At 35.5% G+C, this 17,872-nt stretch overlaps 1 protein-coding gene across 1 annotated transcript in view; it reads left to right on the plus strand.

The window, feature by feature from the left end:
• Positions 1 to 13,973: 13,973 nt before the first annotated feature.
• The window catches only part of znf618 (zinc finger protein 618), a 98,881-nt gene continuing 94,982 nt past the window's right edge, over positions 13,974 to 17,872 (plus strand). Inside the window, 1 exon segment of the mRNA XM_030150054.1 lies at positions 13,974 to 14,385. The gene's annotated coding sequence lies outside the window, so the exon portion shown is untranslated.

Genomic DNA, 17,872 nt, shown 5'->3' on the forward strand with positions numbered 1-17,872 from the left:
TTACTGTAACTTTCCTGTTCTTTTATCTAAATCAATTGTTAATTGTTATTAGACTGTAATTGAGTTTTTTTTGGGGTTTTTTTTTTAAACGAAAACATTTTTCTTTTTTCTTCTTTTTTTGCATGTTATCTGAGTGAGTAATAACTAGTATTATAGTATGTTCAAATGTGAGAAAACATCAGATTGGCAACATTATCCTCCTGAGACCCAGGAAAGTGAAATTTTTAGCTTTTTTCCATTAAACAATTGTCTTGATTGGAAACTACATAACACAACAGTTTTTTTAGTTAGTTTTTTTTCCGAGATATTTTTTAAAATTATTTTTATTTATTTAATTTTTTAAATGAAATATCCTTTACAATGGACAGCATTTTTTAAGTAACACTGTCAAACTTTTGTCCCCCACAGAGGACAAAAATGCATTGTTGGGTCTCAGGAGGTTAAAAATGCTTTTATTTAATAGTTTTCACACAGTATGTCAGTAAATGAATGTTTCTGAGCTTCAAAAATTAAACGCATGGTGTCCAGCTGAGTGGACATTTTTGTAACTCCATGAAAAATAGGTTCATGAAAAAAAAAAAAGAAAGAAAAAAGAAAATCAATCAAATTGTTTTTTTCATGCCGAAAGAGGAATTAAAAACACTCAGGGAAAAATCTTGATTAAGGTTCTCATAATTCATGCATGAAAGGGTTAAATCTGCTCAGGTAAATGCTTCTTTAAAGCTGAGAAAGCTAAACCTGTCATGTCTAAATCCCATCATGAAGACGTCTCAGATATAACACAAACCAAAATGCAACAAAAGGAAATGTAGTTTGTAATGTACCACCGGTATTTTATTTGGTTCTAAACACCTATTATAAATTTTAATATGCATTGTCTGGAAGGTTTTTCCTTTTACTTGCTACATTTTAACACAAATGTCTGTACTTTTTACTCCAATCACATTTCTTCAGTTTTAACATATTTTAGTTTAATTACCCAAAAAGGCCCACTTTTATCCTCTGGGTAAATTTCAGATGTACCTTTGTACTTCTACTTTTACCAAACACCACCATAGTCTGTTTTACACATATCTGTAAGTATCTGTACTTCTGTTGGAGTTTGTGTACTTTTGCTACTTCTGCCAAATATTATGATAAAACTGAATCTTTCACGTCTCATTGTTTGTCTTTTTAGGTCTGTCCATCTGTCAGTGTAAATAGTCACTACAAGATGCTTTTAATGCATTTCTTTAACCCTTTCAAGCATGCAGGAAAGGAAAAAATGATTGATGATGACTTTTTGTGATAAACTGAAATCTATTTTGTATTATTTATGAAATTATGATCTTCATAAGAGTTATTTAGATGTCCACATATGTAGACACCTGCATAGTGGTGAGGAATAAGATGTTGACCCTTTTGCCCCTGATGTGTCTGTGGTTCTGTTTTTGAACATATGATTTATTTTAAATATTCATACAAATTAAATTATTTGCTCAATGGGAAAAATTTCAAAACGTGCTGATAGAATAGACCTTGCACTTTCCATAGACTGAGCATGCTCAGTGCCCCCCCCCACCCCCCACCCTTTTTTTAAAAACTGTGTCTCTACTGAATTTTGACCGTGTAATTGCTTTTTGGAGTTCAACAGATGCCAAAAAACAGCTAGACTGATTTAGAAAAAAAGAGCCTCAAAACAAAAACTACTGGACCTAAATTCAAATACTCGTTGTTGTTCAGTGTGTTCCAGTTCACAGTTCATGTTCATCATCCTTAATCTCTTATTGATGTGTATTCTGAGTGCCTAATTTAGTAAAAACCTGTAAAACTTCAATTCCTCTCTGTCTTTTTCTGTTATTCCCTCCTTTTTTGACCCTAAAACACACAGTAAAGCAAAACCACTGAGAAAAGGAACACAAGCACATACTCACAGCAGCTTTTATGACACTGAAACAGACACAAATTCCAAACAGCCGGTTTCATTGAAATAACGTCTCAGGGAATAAAGTGTTAATTGATATGACATCATGTTCTTATACACCAGCTTCCTCCAACTGTCCAACAACACGCACCTGAATGGGTTAACTGGTCTAAATCACCCATTGGTGTGAATGTGACAGTGAATGGTTGTTCGTCTGTATGTGTCACCCTGTCATGAACTGGTGACATGTCCAGGATGACATCCGCCTTCACCCATTGTTAATAGCTGGGATAGGCCCCCACGACCCTCACGAGCGCCAAGTAGTTCAGAAACAGGATGGATGGATTGTGTTTTTGTTTTTTTTTTGTTATTTTATTACACAGATGTACATCAGTATCTTTCAACTAAGATGAGACAAATGACAGAGGTTGTAGACATTTGTTTTTACATTCAGTTATTGATATCTTTGCTGAAAAAGCCAACATCCAAATGGCTCATATCTGATGACCATAAAAAAAAAAAGACAAACTGCATTTTGCCTGAGTTGTTTCAACATATTGATAGGTTTAGTGGTTCAGAAGTTATTACAATTTTAGATCAGTAGATGATTTTGGTTGCCAGGAGCTGTTTGGAACTTTGAGGGTTAAAGTTAGAATGTGTGTGATTATAGTTTTGAATATGTCTGGGGTCTGTTTGAGCTCATTAAAATAATCTTTTAACAAATGCAACAAATGCAACACAGGTCACATTAACGTAGTGTCGTATGATTTCACTGTTACATGAGCTCCACAAACGTGGACAGTTAGTTTTGATATGTAAACATTACATTTGACACGACATTTTGTTTGCAAATCACAGATATACTGCATCAGTTTCCTGTACACATGTTTTTGCATTTATGAAGATTTTCATAGATGCATCATAAATGTTTTGTGCGTGTCTGTTACTCTCACGAATCTTGGAAAATGCATATAGTAAACACTGTTAGACCTACTGGTAATACAACCAAGTGTTTTGGAGAACTTTATTATTATAAACTAACCTAAAATGGAGCTTAATTGACAATACATGAAAGGGTCAGTCCACACACATCAAATAAATATAATAATAACCAGTAATTTGAGGGGAAAAAGAGTCATTGCATTACTACAATCATGGTTTCTTCAGAAAAATAATCTCATCTTGCAGTAAAAAAAAATGTATAACTCCACTTCATCATTAAGGTGCTCTTTTTTTACTTGATTGTGTATTTGTCAACGTGTCATTATGACATGGACTTTCCCCTTATCTCTTAGAGAAAATTAGGCATAAATGGACATAAATGAATGAAATTTCATTGTAATTCCTCACATTATTTATCAGAAGGAGTTCAACATGTTCGAGGTAGAGGTCATCAGACAATGACACAAATGGAAAGTATTCATGAAATCCCATTCAGACGCTTGTTTTTTCTTTTCTATTTTTTCGCTTATGATGGTTTTAGGTTGTGGCCTTGACTACAGTGCCCGAATGTAAAAACAGCAGCCATGTAGAGAAAGTGAATAACTATAATTAACATGAGAACGGGCTCTGCTGTAATCACATCCACAGTGTCACTGTGGGCAGCAGAGGTTTACTGCCCAATCACTACATGTTGTATTCTTAGCTTCTTCAACCTTCCTGAACTTCTCAACCACAATTATGTAGGTTTAGGCTATTTATAGCACCTTTTCATAACTACAATTACATTACTCACCTTTCTTTCCCTGATCGGATGCACACAATAGGTAAATGTAGAGCTGGTGTCACTGCAATTACAAGCTTTTTGTTTTTGTTTCTTTACTCTTGTTATAGTTTGGACTTATGTGAGAAAGAATACAGCAGCAGGAACCTGTGATTACCTGTGGCTCGAAAAGAACATGATAATGTGTCTTGAAATAGACAAAGTGCAATGTTTGTGTTAAATAGGACGGGTTACAAGTTATGATTTAGTGCACAGGTGTCAAACATGCGGCCTGGGGGCCAAATCCAGCCCGCCAAAGGCTGCAGTCCGGCCCTTGGGATGAATTTGTGAAATGCAAAAATTACACTAAAATATGAACAATTCTTTTTTTGTTCAGGTTCCACACTCAGACCAATTCAATCTCAAGTGGGCAGGACCAGTAAAATACTATCATAAGAACATAAAAATAATGTCAACTTCAAATGTTTCTCTTTGTAAATGTAAATCTTTTCATGTATTTACACTAAAACAAAGTATAATTTTGCAAAAAAATGTGAATAACCTGAAATGTCTTAAAAGAAGTAAGTACAACTTTAACAATTTTCTGTCTGTTATTAAATGTTTTGTGTATTTGTAGATCCACTGTAATCTGTAAACTATAATGTATATGTGTAAATGATAAACTGAGGCAGAATATTGTTAAAATTATACTTATTTTTTCAGTTTGTTCATGTTATTCACATCTTTTGAAAGGATAGTTTGTAGATGTAAACCTTCTCATAATGTAAATTAACTTTTTTCGCTCTAAAACGTAGAGAAAAGTTTGGAGTTGACATTATTTATATATTATTATGTTATTATTTTACTGGTTCGGCCCTCTTCAGATCAAATTTAGCTGAATTTGGCCCCTGAACTAAAATGAGTTTGACACCCCTGATTTAGTGTTTCAAAGTACAAACATGTTTCAGAGTGTTGTGAAGTTCATTGTTTATTCTTGCATCATGACTGTTACTTCTATTACATGACCCTTTATTTGCATTTTGAGAAATCATAACTGATTTTATAATATAAACGGTAGGTATACATACACTGTTGCCCAAAAAGTTTTCAGACACATTACTCTGTTTATTCCTATTTATACACATCATTAATCCCCTTTGACCAGTTATGCTTTATGTAAATAATAGAATAAATCCCATTGTCACAATCATGTCATGAGAAGAGGAACAAATATTTTACCTTATCCTGGATTACAACATGACATGAAAAATAGGCCTTTTCTGCAATACAGACCCCAAGTGATGAAAGATCAGTATGTTAATGAACAACAATAAATACTGAATTATTAAGGCAGACAACTGATGTACAGTAATAAAATGTTTTTGCTCTACACTCTAATTTGGGACATTTTCAAAATAAAAAAAAATTTAAAAAAAATGCAAATTAGTGAAATGCTCATTTATTTCAACCTTTGTTTGACTGATTAACAGCTGATAAAAAGTTCAGAGAAGAGAGAAAGAGGAAAAGTTCACAGACCAACACAATGGTAGTATTTTCTTTGAGAACTGAGGACACTGACTACATACATTTCCAATATGAGACAGATGTGGACAGACAGGACAGTCCAGGACCAGGCCTCTATGACAATGAAGTCACACTGTTGGAACTGGTCCAGAACGAGGCCTGACATCACCCTGAAGGAACAACAACAACCTTCACAGAAAACATGTCAATCTGTTGATAGCATATGTCTCCTCATATCATTAGCCTCATCATAATTGCCTAACTCATACACAAATGGATAAAGTATGTGGACTCATTGAATTCAAGTGTATCTTTCCTAACAGGGGTCTGGGATACAAAACAACAATGACAAATGTCATAATATAGTTTTATACTGGGAGGAATATTATTGCATTCTTTAGTTTGGCTTAAATTGTTATATTTGCTTCCAAAATGCTTCCAAGAATCCATTACAATGATTTTCAGTGTTCTACCTCTACATTTCTAAAATATTTTTCATGCTCTGACAAAATAATAATTTTCTACCACTACTAACAACTAACCATCTGTTTTCTTCACATTTTACTTTACATCATGGCACATGACACATCAAGTCTACAGCTGTAAGATGTCCTGCTCATGCTGATTTGACATATGAACATCAATATTAAGAATCAATATGATATTTATCACAATTTAAAACTATATTATGATATTTGTCATTATTGTTTTGTATCCCAGACCCGTTAGAAAAGAAACACTTAAATTCAATGTGTTCCAATACTTTTTTCCATTGTGTATGAATTAGGCAACTATGTTATGAGCCTAAGGATATGTAAAATCCAGTCTATGGTTTCACATCGACAGTTCCTTCACACATATGTAGATCAGCCATGTGGACACTAATGTGGCCCCAGACCATCACAGATGCTACTTTTGCACTGACAACAGTCTGGATGGATGTTGACACCTGTTACACTCAACATAGAAAGGCCCCAGGCCGACTGAAAATCGAACCAAGAACCTGATAGCTGTACCACCATGGTTTGCATTATTGTACTTTAGAGAAATTCAGTTTCTGCAATTATCTATCCTAATACCCACAAGCACATAGTGGTAACAACATTAGAAGTGAGCTGCCATTGAAGGTGCTCTGGGACCAGATGTTCATCAGTACCTTGGTCAAGAATGCTGACAGGAGAATTAAACTATAAATGCCTGTTTTTAATGTCAGAGGAAACCAGAGGACATTTGTGGTGCTTACCACTATGTTACTGCATCTCCCCCAGTAGGTAGCACAGGGGTGTCAATGTCAAACTCAGTTTAGTTCAGGGCCACATTCATCCCAGTATGATCTGAAGTGCCAGACCAGTAAAGTAATAACAGTGGAAAAAGTAAAATTACATTATGAAAGTGTTTACATCTTCAAAGTTTCCTTAAAAATGTGGATAACATGAACATGAATTTTCTCAAGAAAAATAAGTGCAATTTTAACAACATTATGTCTCAGTTTATCATTTACACAAAATAATATTAATAATACATTTTATTTATAAGTGGCTTTCATGACATCCACAGATACTGTACAGCAGAGGATAAAACAGACAATGCATAGAATACAAACAATTAAACAAACAGATAAAAGAGTAATTATAATACATAAAAAAAATAAAGAGGTGCAGTACAAGGTAAAATGTAGAGTAAAACTTATGGTGGGTAAGCTACTCTGAAGAGGTGAATTTTAAGTCTGGATTTGAATATGTTCATTACAATGCAAAACAATTACAATAACAATTACAAAAGTATTGGGACACATTGAATTCAGGTGTTTCTTTTCTAACAGGGATCTGGGCTACAAAACAATACTCACATATGTCCTAATATAGTTTTATATTGTGATAAATATTATTGCATCAGTTAGATTGGTTTAAATTGTTATCTTTGCTTCCAAAATGCCTCAGAGGTGGTTTTTACTTATTTTCTCTCAACATTGATTTTTATATTGATATTTATAAACTATATGGACAAACATTTTGGGACACATCATGGCTACAGCTGTAAGATGTCCTTTTCATGCTGATTTGACATATAAACATGAATATTAATAATCAATATGATATTTATAAGTAAAGTAAAGTAAAGTAAAGTAAATTTTATTTATAGAGCACTTTTCATTTGTCACAATATAAAACTATATTATCATATTTGTCATTATTGTTTTGTATCCTAGACCCCTGTTAGAAAAGAAACACCTGAATTCAACGTGTCCCACTACTTTTGTCCATATGTGTATGAGTTAGGCAATTACGTTATGAGGCTAATGATATATAGCTCTGGAGATTTCACTGAGCAATAAATAGTGTTTTCACTTTTCTCTGAAAAACATATTCCCTACACACTGCTGACACTTTTAACACAAACCTACACCGATTTTCTAGCCAGATTCTAGACGAGGCTACATACATATTACTGTCACCGTTGTGTTCTTCTTTCATAATATGCTGGGTCTAAAGTCAACATGAGCTTGTTTTTACATTTCTCATGAAGAAACAAAAACAGTCTATTTTTGGTTCCGGGGTCAGCATCAGAAATGAAGCTCTTTCCAAATAACATGCTGCGCATGCTGATCCCAGAGGCCTTTGATTGACCTGTGACAAAAACCTGCAATTACCACTAACATTGAATATAACAACAGCCTACACATTTTATTTGTGCGTGGTCAGTCAACAATCACTGTTTTCTTGCACTAACAATACGTATTAGGTGAAAGACGACCTCTTGAACCATAATGACCCATGCACTGGGTATTTTAAGGCACAACAGAGACGACTGAACATTATTGTGTTTACTGACCAGGCCGGAGTTGTACAGCTGTTATGAACACTAAATGAAGGCTTTCATCATTCTGTGCTGCAGCCTAAATAAAGACACGTGTTGTGTTTACACAGGAATATGAACAGATAACTGCAAATACAATACACACTCATACATATGCCCAGCTTTATTTTTCTTCAGAGTTTGTGGAGAGCTGACAATATTTGTGGCATACACAAGTGAGACCAAAACAAATGATAACAAATTCTGTGCAAAATAGCAGGTCTCTTCATTCTAGTCTTTTCATTTTGCACAGTAAGTCGCTGCTCTGTTTTTGCCTGTTATTTGTGTCAGATGTTTGACAGACCCACATTATTGTATCATCAAAGTTCTTGGAAGCGTCTCCAAATTTAGGCAGAGTTTTTGAGGATGCTGTAAGGTCTGGCAGCTCTCAAGCCCAAGTAGGTCACAGAGGAAAAAATAGCGCCCTTGTTGTCAGCCACCACTTTACCTGTTGATTTTTCTACCACTTGAAGGAATATTTAAAAAAAAAAAAAAAGTAGTTTATGAAGAGGTCAGACCAACCTTGAACTGTGAAAAAGACAGAAGTGAAACATGACAAAGTGTTTGGCAAATTTAGGGACGCAATGATGGCTCTTTCCCTGGTAACTGTAACTGGATGCAGAACCTGATTTTTTTTTTACTTAATTTTGGATTGTAAAGTCTTTTCTCTCATGCATAAAACAGTAATGTTACCTTCATGAGAAATCCCATTGCTGGTATGTATGGAATGCACAAATTTACAGCACCATTTACAGAATAAAATGGGGTCTTTTTTGGACATGCAATAAAAACTAAAGCTGAGGTGTGTTTTAAAAGCTGTGAGACAGCAAAATAAGACTGTAAAGTTTATAGATTCACATAAAGCTGAAACGATTCGTTGATTAATTGACTCAAATCGTTTAATTTTTTTTAAACGATTTGAGTCTATTAATCAATGAATAAAAAAAATTATTCAGCTACAATTTTCCTGAATCGAAGCTTCGTTTCCTTAATTTCGCTGCCAATAAACATTAGTTTTTACTGTTGTGTTTCACACGGACGCTTATTGTGACGCACATGATCAACTGGGATCAACACAAACAACATGGAGTGTAACTCAGAAGAGACGAGGACAAAAAGGCAGAAAATGTCTGTATGTTCACTTTTCTAGATTAGACCAATCACCTACTCCTTTAAACTTTGAAGCTGCCACACAAACATCTAATACTGGAAGGTCTCACAGCATCTGCGTGTGTGTGTGTGTGTGTGTAGGTGTGTGTGTGTGTGTATCTGCACAGTTCTGAGACATTGAGACATTTTTAATAGGCCAATTTGGTACCCACAGTTGAGGAATAGTCCCATCTCCACATTAAATATCTCAACAAGTTGATAGGACCAATATTTTGGGAGTATTAGTAATTTTGGAATAGCCTTACAGTCATGTTGCGTTGCTCATGACGGTTGACAGTGCCATGCTGGATGACGGGAAATGAAGTTAAAAACAGGAATGACGCATTTACTAACTTCAGTCCCTAGATATCGGTATTAATAGTTCCCCATGGGTCAACATGCTACTTACAAATATTTGTCTTATTGTTTTTGTTATTTCTGTATAGATAATTTTTATATATTTAACTTTTATACTTTTATGGTTATTATTTCAGCTGGTTCTGGAATAAAGGACAAGTTATTTTCACATGCCTGACACATGTCTGTTTCACATTTTTACTATTTTTTTGTTTGTTTTTATTTGCCTATTCAAATAATACATAACACATGCACCAGTGAAAAATATATGACAGAAGAAGAAAGAAGAATAAAGGAACACACTTCAAAAACCTGAACCAATAACTTAAGTTTATAACTTAATTTTATAACAGATTAAATCCTGTGTCCTATGTTCAATAATATTTTAAGGTTCACAGGGTTTGTGGTCATTTTTGTACTGTAATGTGCAGAAATGCTTAGAAAGAAACCTGTGTGGATGATCTTTTTTTTCTTTAGAAATTGAAAAGAAAAATAGAAAAACAGATGTATTAGTATGGACAGGACATCAGTCTCTCTAAAGATGAGTTGTGGCTCAACAATTTATGCCAAACTTTTTGAGAGAATTGTAAATCAGCATAAAAAGAACATGTATCAATTGAAAATTGTGAGGAATTTTGGTCTTTCACCATCTACATCGTCTAATATAGTGGATAGAATTTGTGAGTCCAGGGAAAAAACACCAAAGTCTATCTTTGAGCTGGAGTCTAAAGAACTTAACAGTGTTTGATATATATTTGCCTTTGTGTTATACAGTTTCAGTTTGCATTTCTAGACAACGATGAGCGTGAGAAACTTTAACTAATGACCGATATATTGACCAATGTAGGCACACAGTCTCCTGTTGGCTCTTTCCCCTCAGATCTGTGTTTATTTCTTCAGGATGATGTCAGGCTTGGTCCTGCACTAATTCCAACAGTAGTCTTTATAGTCCCAGAGGCCTGGTCTTGGACTGTCCTGTCTGCAGTCCACTTGTGTCTCCTACTGGAAACGAATGGACATCATGAAGAGGACAATCAAACAATGATCACTGTGGATTGATATGCATGTTAATAACACTGATCTACAAGTAAAATGCTTCCAGAATAAAAGTAGTGAAATTTTACCATGTGTCAGTCCCTTATAAAGAAAAATCAAATCAAAAATGCTGGTTGGCTGAAGTTTCCAAGATACGGTCTTGGGTCAAAATGTGAAATTCAAGAATTAGCGGGAGAATGGGTTTAACTCTAAAGGAATACATCTCAGAGTTACCAGATCTACTTCAAAACACTGTCTATACATGACAATACATTCACTTAACAGGTTCTATCTAGTGGAAGAGTTATAATTCTATTGAATAAATGTACATAAACCAGGAAATATGTGTAATAACACTTTATCATATACCTCGAAAACATCAGCAAACCAGCACTTTTGTCATTTGTTTCCAATTAATCTTATTAAAATACGTAACATTTAGCACATTTGATTTCTGAAACAGATAATTTCTAAAAAAAAAAAAAAAAATTGTAGACAAGTGACTAAGAATAGATAAAAATCCACTTGCAAAAGTTCAACAATTAGTGTCCCCAGCTCCCAAATGATTATTATAGCATTAATGTAATGATAAGGAATGGTGATGCAACACAGTGTCTCTGTCCCAGCTTAGTTGGAACATATTGCATCTAAATCTACATTCATTTATATTTACAACATTGACAGACACAGGAAATCTTTCCTGCCACATGTCATTTCACTTTATAATAAATCATCTCTGTCTGATGTCTGTTTTTTTTTTTTTTTTTTTTTTTTTTTTTTTATAATCCAGGTCTGTTTTTATACTTCTAGTTTATTGTGTGTAGTGTGCTCTGTGCTCTTGTTATTTATTTATTTATTTAATTAATTAATTGCATATAATGGTGCTGCTGCACAGCAATTTCCCAGTTTAGGGTCAATAAAATACATATAAAACAGTTTAAAACTAAAATAAATCTAAGACAAAATTAAGTTGGTTGGTGAAAATGATGAAAATCTGCACTTTTGTCAGTTAAACAGTGAATTAGTGAAATCCCAGGTTTTAGATTTATTTGTAATTTGGAAAGTGTTTCAACTACGCTAGAAATGGGGTTTGCACTGTAATGTGTTTCAGGGGTTGGGATGAGATGGGTCAGACTCTTTTACAAAACATAAGCAGCAGGGGGAGACACAGAGTGGAACAGAGCTGTTATTAATGTAAAGATGTAATCACTCACTGGCCATTGGGAAGGAGCAGCACTGGGGCCTGTTTCCTGGTATTCTGACGCCCTCTGCTGGACATCGATGGTAAATGCAGTGAGAGGTTCTGCAGAGGTTCAGAGCTCCACAGGAAGTTAGTCAAAACAGAACATCACTCATAGTTGACAGTAAATACTTCACTGCTGTGGTCTACAATAAAAACACTTGTAATTAATGAAAATATTATTTTTTAGGTAATTACAAACAAAGAAAACAATAACTATTAACTAAATAGATTGCTATAGGCTTGAAACAACTTGGTGTAATAAATGAAAACCTGTCTTATAAATGCATAAATTAATTAATTATATGAATTTTACACAATGTCCATCTGAATCTAAATAAATTCTTGTTACATTATCTGGAAAAACTGAAAATACACAAGAGAAATCTTCATTTATTATTAAACAAAAAATAATGAAACACCTATGAAATAAGTAAAATAATATTAGCAGGTATAGTTCTCTCTTAGCTTGATGCAATTCACTACATTTCTTCATTGCAAAACTAATCAAGCTCCATCGTGTTTTCCAAGAAACCAGAAAAAAACAGTAGTTTTTGTTACAGTTCTGTCAATCACTGAATAAGGCTCTGATGCAGGGTGCTTCGTGCCACTAACAATTTAGCTTTTTATTTCCTTGCCTCACTGAAAAAAACAAATGTTCACTCATGTTAGTTTTCTGCAGACCGCGGCGGGTTTCTACCTTCAGGACTTTCCCCATGCTTTCGCTCATTTGTTTGACCCCCTACCGCCACAAAGCCTCCGGGGCCCCACTGCAGAGAGGCATCAGCAGCTGCTTTCACCACGGATTCATGGTGGGGATGTTGTGTTTCTGCTGATTTGCACTGTTTACTTACACCAAACAGAGCATTTAGAATGAATTTCCTAAAAAGCATCGTATTGTGCTGCATAATGCCTTCACTACTTTTAGTTCAGACTCTCCCACAGACCCTGTCATGACTTCGTTAGTCCAGATGCTGTGTGGGATTGTGAAGTTTCTTTGCCTTTCTGTACTTGTATACTCATATGGAACTGACAGGCAATGATTGGTCCCACGCTGATCTCATCACAGATGTGTTAGAAATATTCTTTGCCAGGAAAGTGACAATTCAGTAAGAAAACTGGAGATGATTTAGGTATATCCTTCTTTTTTTTTGCATTATTCATATCCATTGAAAGGGTAGGTCTTCAACATGCAGGATATCACTTTCAAAATGCAAATACAAAGACTGCACACAAAATAATATATAACCCATGCCACTACTACACACATACAACTAGGAACAAGTTGTCATGTTGATTGTTTGATGGCATTTTATAGATATGAACACATTATACAAGAAAAAAATAAAATTATGATTACATGCAGCAGATTCCCTCTTCCTCTTTGCTGTTGCAGTTAATTTATATCATAGGTGTGGGCTGACTGCTAACAAACTAATCCGTGGACTGATTATGTTGATAATTAAACCATTGATTAAAGGATTAAATATTAATTCATGATGGCTGAGCATTATGAAAACAATTCCACAAATATGCTCTGTATATTGATAGTGTCTGCACCTTTTCATCTAATTTATTAACAATATTTGTAACATATACAAGCAAATTATGACTGTTTAATTTCAAGACAAATAGCAAATAAACTTTTGGATTCTCTTAAAACAAAAAACTGAACTGTTTGAAACAGAAAAAAAATCATTGTTAATTCTGAAAGTGGGGTTTTGAAATGAGAATGTGTTGGCCAACCAAAACCTTGCTCTTGACAAGTAACCCTTCTCTAGCTGTCAGTTTTGTATTGACCGGCTGCAGTGCATTGGGAAATGATTCGTTGTAGGTTATAATTTCTGTTTTATTTACACACAAGAAGCAGTCGAGAAACTCCGTTAACCTGATCTGAGCATCTTATAAGAAGTTTTATGTTTTCTTTGACATCAGGAAGAGTAAAAATAGAAAGAAAACACAGATGAAGCTTGAAGACGTGTGAAACCGAGAGACTATAATAGTTTTGCGTTAACAAAATGCATCACGATAATAGGTTAATAGTCATAAATGCTATCAAAGTGTCTCGAATAGTAATGCGCACCGGTAGTGCACAGTGCGGAGCTGCGGCTCTTAGACTGATTTTACTTCACATGGCAATTTTTCTCCTGCGTAATTTCCAGTCTCTTTACTCGGTGTAACTTCATAGTCGCCCAACCCTTTTTTCAGTCTTCTTCCCAGACTTTTTTTTTCTTTTTTTTTTCTTTTTTTCATGTAGGCTAATATACAGGCCGGCGCTGCAATTTCGGAATCTGCCCTTGTATATGGCGGACGAAAATTTCCACAGGAGGAACCGCAACACAAACCCCCTTCGTGAGACAGACACGGAGAGCCTCCACCGACTAAGTAAACCTCGGCAAATTCATGATTCATTACGCCATTACTCTTTTCCTAAAAATGTAACGTAGCGTCTCGCGGAGGTAAAAACAGTCTCGCGGTGGAAAAAATTTGTAACATTCGGAATTTCTCATAACTAATTCACAATTTTTTGAGGAAGCAGTAGTGCAGTCACCTCTGGTCGGGGAGGGAAGATTTCTGGAGCGGAGAGCCTGTTTCGCATGAGCTGCATCGTTTTTGGAGGTATGTCAGACCGCTGGGTTTTCTTTTTTCTGATTTTAGAAATCGTAAATTTCGAAATTTCACTAGCGTGGTGTTAAGTTTCGGTCCTGACTAGTTCATAAACGAGACCTGGCAGCCTGTGGTTTTTTTCACTATCACTAAACCAGGTGCAGGCTTTGAAGCCACCCGAAATAGACCTAATCTGTTGATGTTTTCTTTTTTTGGTGGGGGGGAACTGAATTTTCGTTAAGTTTAGCAAGTGTAACTACTGACTAGTCGTGTGTGCAGCTAGTTTAGTTCACATATTCTAACACACTTCATACACATGGTGTTCATACCAAGCAGAGGAGGAGGAGGGGGGAACCAGGCGATAGTGGCAACATGAAGGACGGTGAGGGGAGGAACAATCTGAAACACAAAAACCTCCTGCAGCCATGTTTTGTGAATTTTTCCTGCAAATTTGTGCAGAGCTCCGGAGTTGCTCCTTTCAAAGTCACACGGCTCTGAGGCTACTCTGCCTCGGATTTGACAGCTCTGCCCGTGGTCTGACACGGATGAGCGAAAAAGCAACCAAAGAGCCGTTAGAACCAAATAGATTTCGAGTTTTATTTTTAGGGAAGAAAGGTGGATTTTGAATCTAGTGTCATTGGCGCCACCTGTAGGCGGTCATTTTGAGAAATTATTAAACAAAATTGTAATGAGACTAGTTTTGAGACTTGTGTATTCAACTGCATCATCCTTAGACACAGCTTCTAAGACTTTAATTTGATTTTCCTCTTTAAAGTACCCTGTGCTTTCCATGTAAATGAAATGCAAAATGACCTTTGTGGAAAAGCATTGTGCATATGAACTCAGTTTTTCATGCAGATTTTAATGACAGTGAATATAATTGTCCTGAACTGCTACAGGTCTAAGTATATTTTTCTTGTAGTTTCTACTTTTTCCCTCCAAAACAAAACTACAAATCCACTGAATTCATCCATTATATTTCCAGTCTCACATGCATGTTCACTGCCATTTCCCTGTGATCCTCCTGCTTGTTTGTGTATGATTGTTCTGTCTGTAGATATCATTATCTATCTGGTAAACATGGAACAATTTGGACCTGTATTTCTAGAGATTGGAAATGTGTAAGCGGAAAATAACTATCCAAAGTGAACCGAGCAGCACTGGAAGAAGAAAGACCATGTCAGCATAATTTGAGGGCAGGAAAAACAATCACAACCAGTGCCTCTACTGTTTATATTAATCCTGCAGACGCCAAACAGTTTCCCATCTTGCATGGCTTGCTTTTATTTTAATGTAAGAGAAACTGCGGGGGCCATTTTGTTGTGGGTAATTTTAATGCTGACCTTCAATTCTGTATAAATTTCAAAGAGCTCGTGGAAATTGTATGTTTGGTTTCTGTAAGAATCGGAGGGGTGTAAATTTTGACCTTTTGCTTGTTGAGGGGAAAGGCTAATCAAAATGCAGGGAGTTTTTGAGTTGAAGTGCAGGATTGAAGAGAGGCAACCGGTGTCATGAGTTTTTTTTTTTTTTTTTTTTTTTTTTCTTTTCTTTACCAGGGGCCAGATCACTCTCCTGGTGGAGTGATGGGAATGTTTATATGCAGAATACCTGAAGGGCCAAGTAATAAGTTGTAAAGCTCTCAGGGAAAAAGAAGCAATGTTACACTTGGTTTGTTAATGAGAACTTTCTTTTTGGTGTGCTCTTTTTTTTTTTTTTTTTTTTTTTTAAGTCAGGAAAAAGGAATGCTGGTCTGTCGGTACTTAAATGAACAAAGGCTTTGTTTCACCGGCGAATAGTTTGGATGGAGATGTGAAACTTGTCCCTCCAGGCCCTGATAAACACAGGATGGTGAGGGATCATGTCACAGCCTGAGGGGTTCCACTGTTTCAAACATACTTGCTGCTCTAATTGTCATTAACTTTGCACATAGGATTGTTTCCATGTAAAGGCTAATGTGTGCTACACAAACACTGTGTGTTTGATGTTACGGCAATCCTTTTTGCTAATGTCAGTTTTCATGATCATTTGGGCTTTAGATGTGTTGCTGAAACATATATGCACAGTCCTGTTTTAAACACACCCAGCATCCTGTGTTTTCTGTTATTTGAATATTCTTAGTGGCATGTTGAAATGTCTGAAAATGGTTTCACTTAAATTACTCTCCAGGGAATGGCTTTTCAGGGGATGGGGCTGCTGCATTAAAAAAAAAAAAAAATTCTGTGCATTCTGCACATATTTTTCCTGCCTCTTCCTTTGTAAAAATGAACCTTATTGGTTTAATGAATAATGCATAAGGATGTTCAATTGCTGCAGCAATGAAAATTAGGCCTGTTTACGTGCAGTGGTTATGTACACAGAAGCCTTTTTTTCCTTTGACCATTTTCTGAAGGTAGAGGCAGAGGCTGAGTAGCTTTTCTGAAAATACAAATTTTCAGCAAAGCAAATCTCATTTCTTTGAGTGAAAAGGGGAGGGGTGAAACTCCTGCGGGTTTAATGAATCCATAAATCACAATAGTGCCAGGTTTCCTGCGCCTGCGTCAGTGTGCAGTGTAATTTTGATTTTCATCAAAAATTTAATCTGCCAGCCTACAAGGGTTTAGCAGCAGACCGGATGTCGCCCTGAATTTCTAATTTTAGGGGCCTGATCTTTCAGGATTTATTTTTGTATAATTCACGTCTGCTTTTCAATATCTCTTGTTATTAAATTTTAATTCGTGGCATTAACATATAGATTGAAAAGGTTTTTATGGGTTTTTTTTTTCTTTTTTTTTTTTGAGTGTATGCCGATGGAATTTTACTAGACGACAGTTTCTTTTTCCAGAGCATCCTGGGTGTGTGTGTGAGATGTGAGGCAAGGGGGGATTTATCCATTTCTCTGCATTATTGCTTTTTGAAATCACTGGTCATATACCATCTTGGAAGACATTTATTACAGGGGACAGAAAAATGTGCATTTGATTAAAGAAACAGGGAAAGCAAAGCATTTAGTGTAAACCCTCTGCTCCTGGACTCAGTGACTGGACTCGGGATGATACAAACATGCAGTGAAAGCCATGATTGAAGTGACCCTTCCATCCCCCATTTTTAGCTGATTCCTATTTTTAATCCCTCCAGAGTGGAAACATTTTCATGAGCCTTAAACAAATTTGTATTTTTATATTTGGAATTTCTATTCCTGTCAATACATACAAAGCACAGTGGGGTGTAGTTTTTTGTTTTTTGTTTTTTTTTGGTGGTGGTGGGGGGGATTAAGACATAATTTAATGTAAGAAAATCTCTTAATCGAAGTTGGAAGCACAGGATTTCTTTTTTGCTTCAGCCGAGCTCAGTGATTGATTTACTTCATTATTGTGCAGAGGCAGATACAGTACTGCCCAAATATAGGCCAATTATTTTAAGTACCTCGACTAAGCGCTGAATTCTGAACAGAGGTACGTCCTAGAGATGTTTTCTTTGCATGCCTAACCTCCTTATTTCTGTAACCCCACATCCATTTTGT

Source organism: Sphaeramia orbicularis, chromosome 12 (assembly GCF_902148855.1).
Source record: "Sphaeramia orbicularis chromosome 12, fSphaOr1.1, whole genome shotgun sequence".
Classification (NCBI taxonomy): Eukaryota; Metazoa; Chordata; class Actinopteri; order Kurtiformes; family Apogonidae; genus Sphaeramia; species Sphaeramia orbicularis.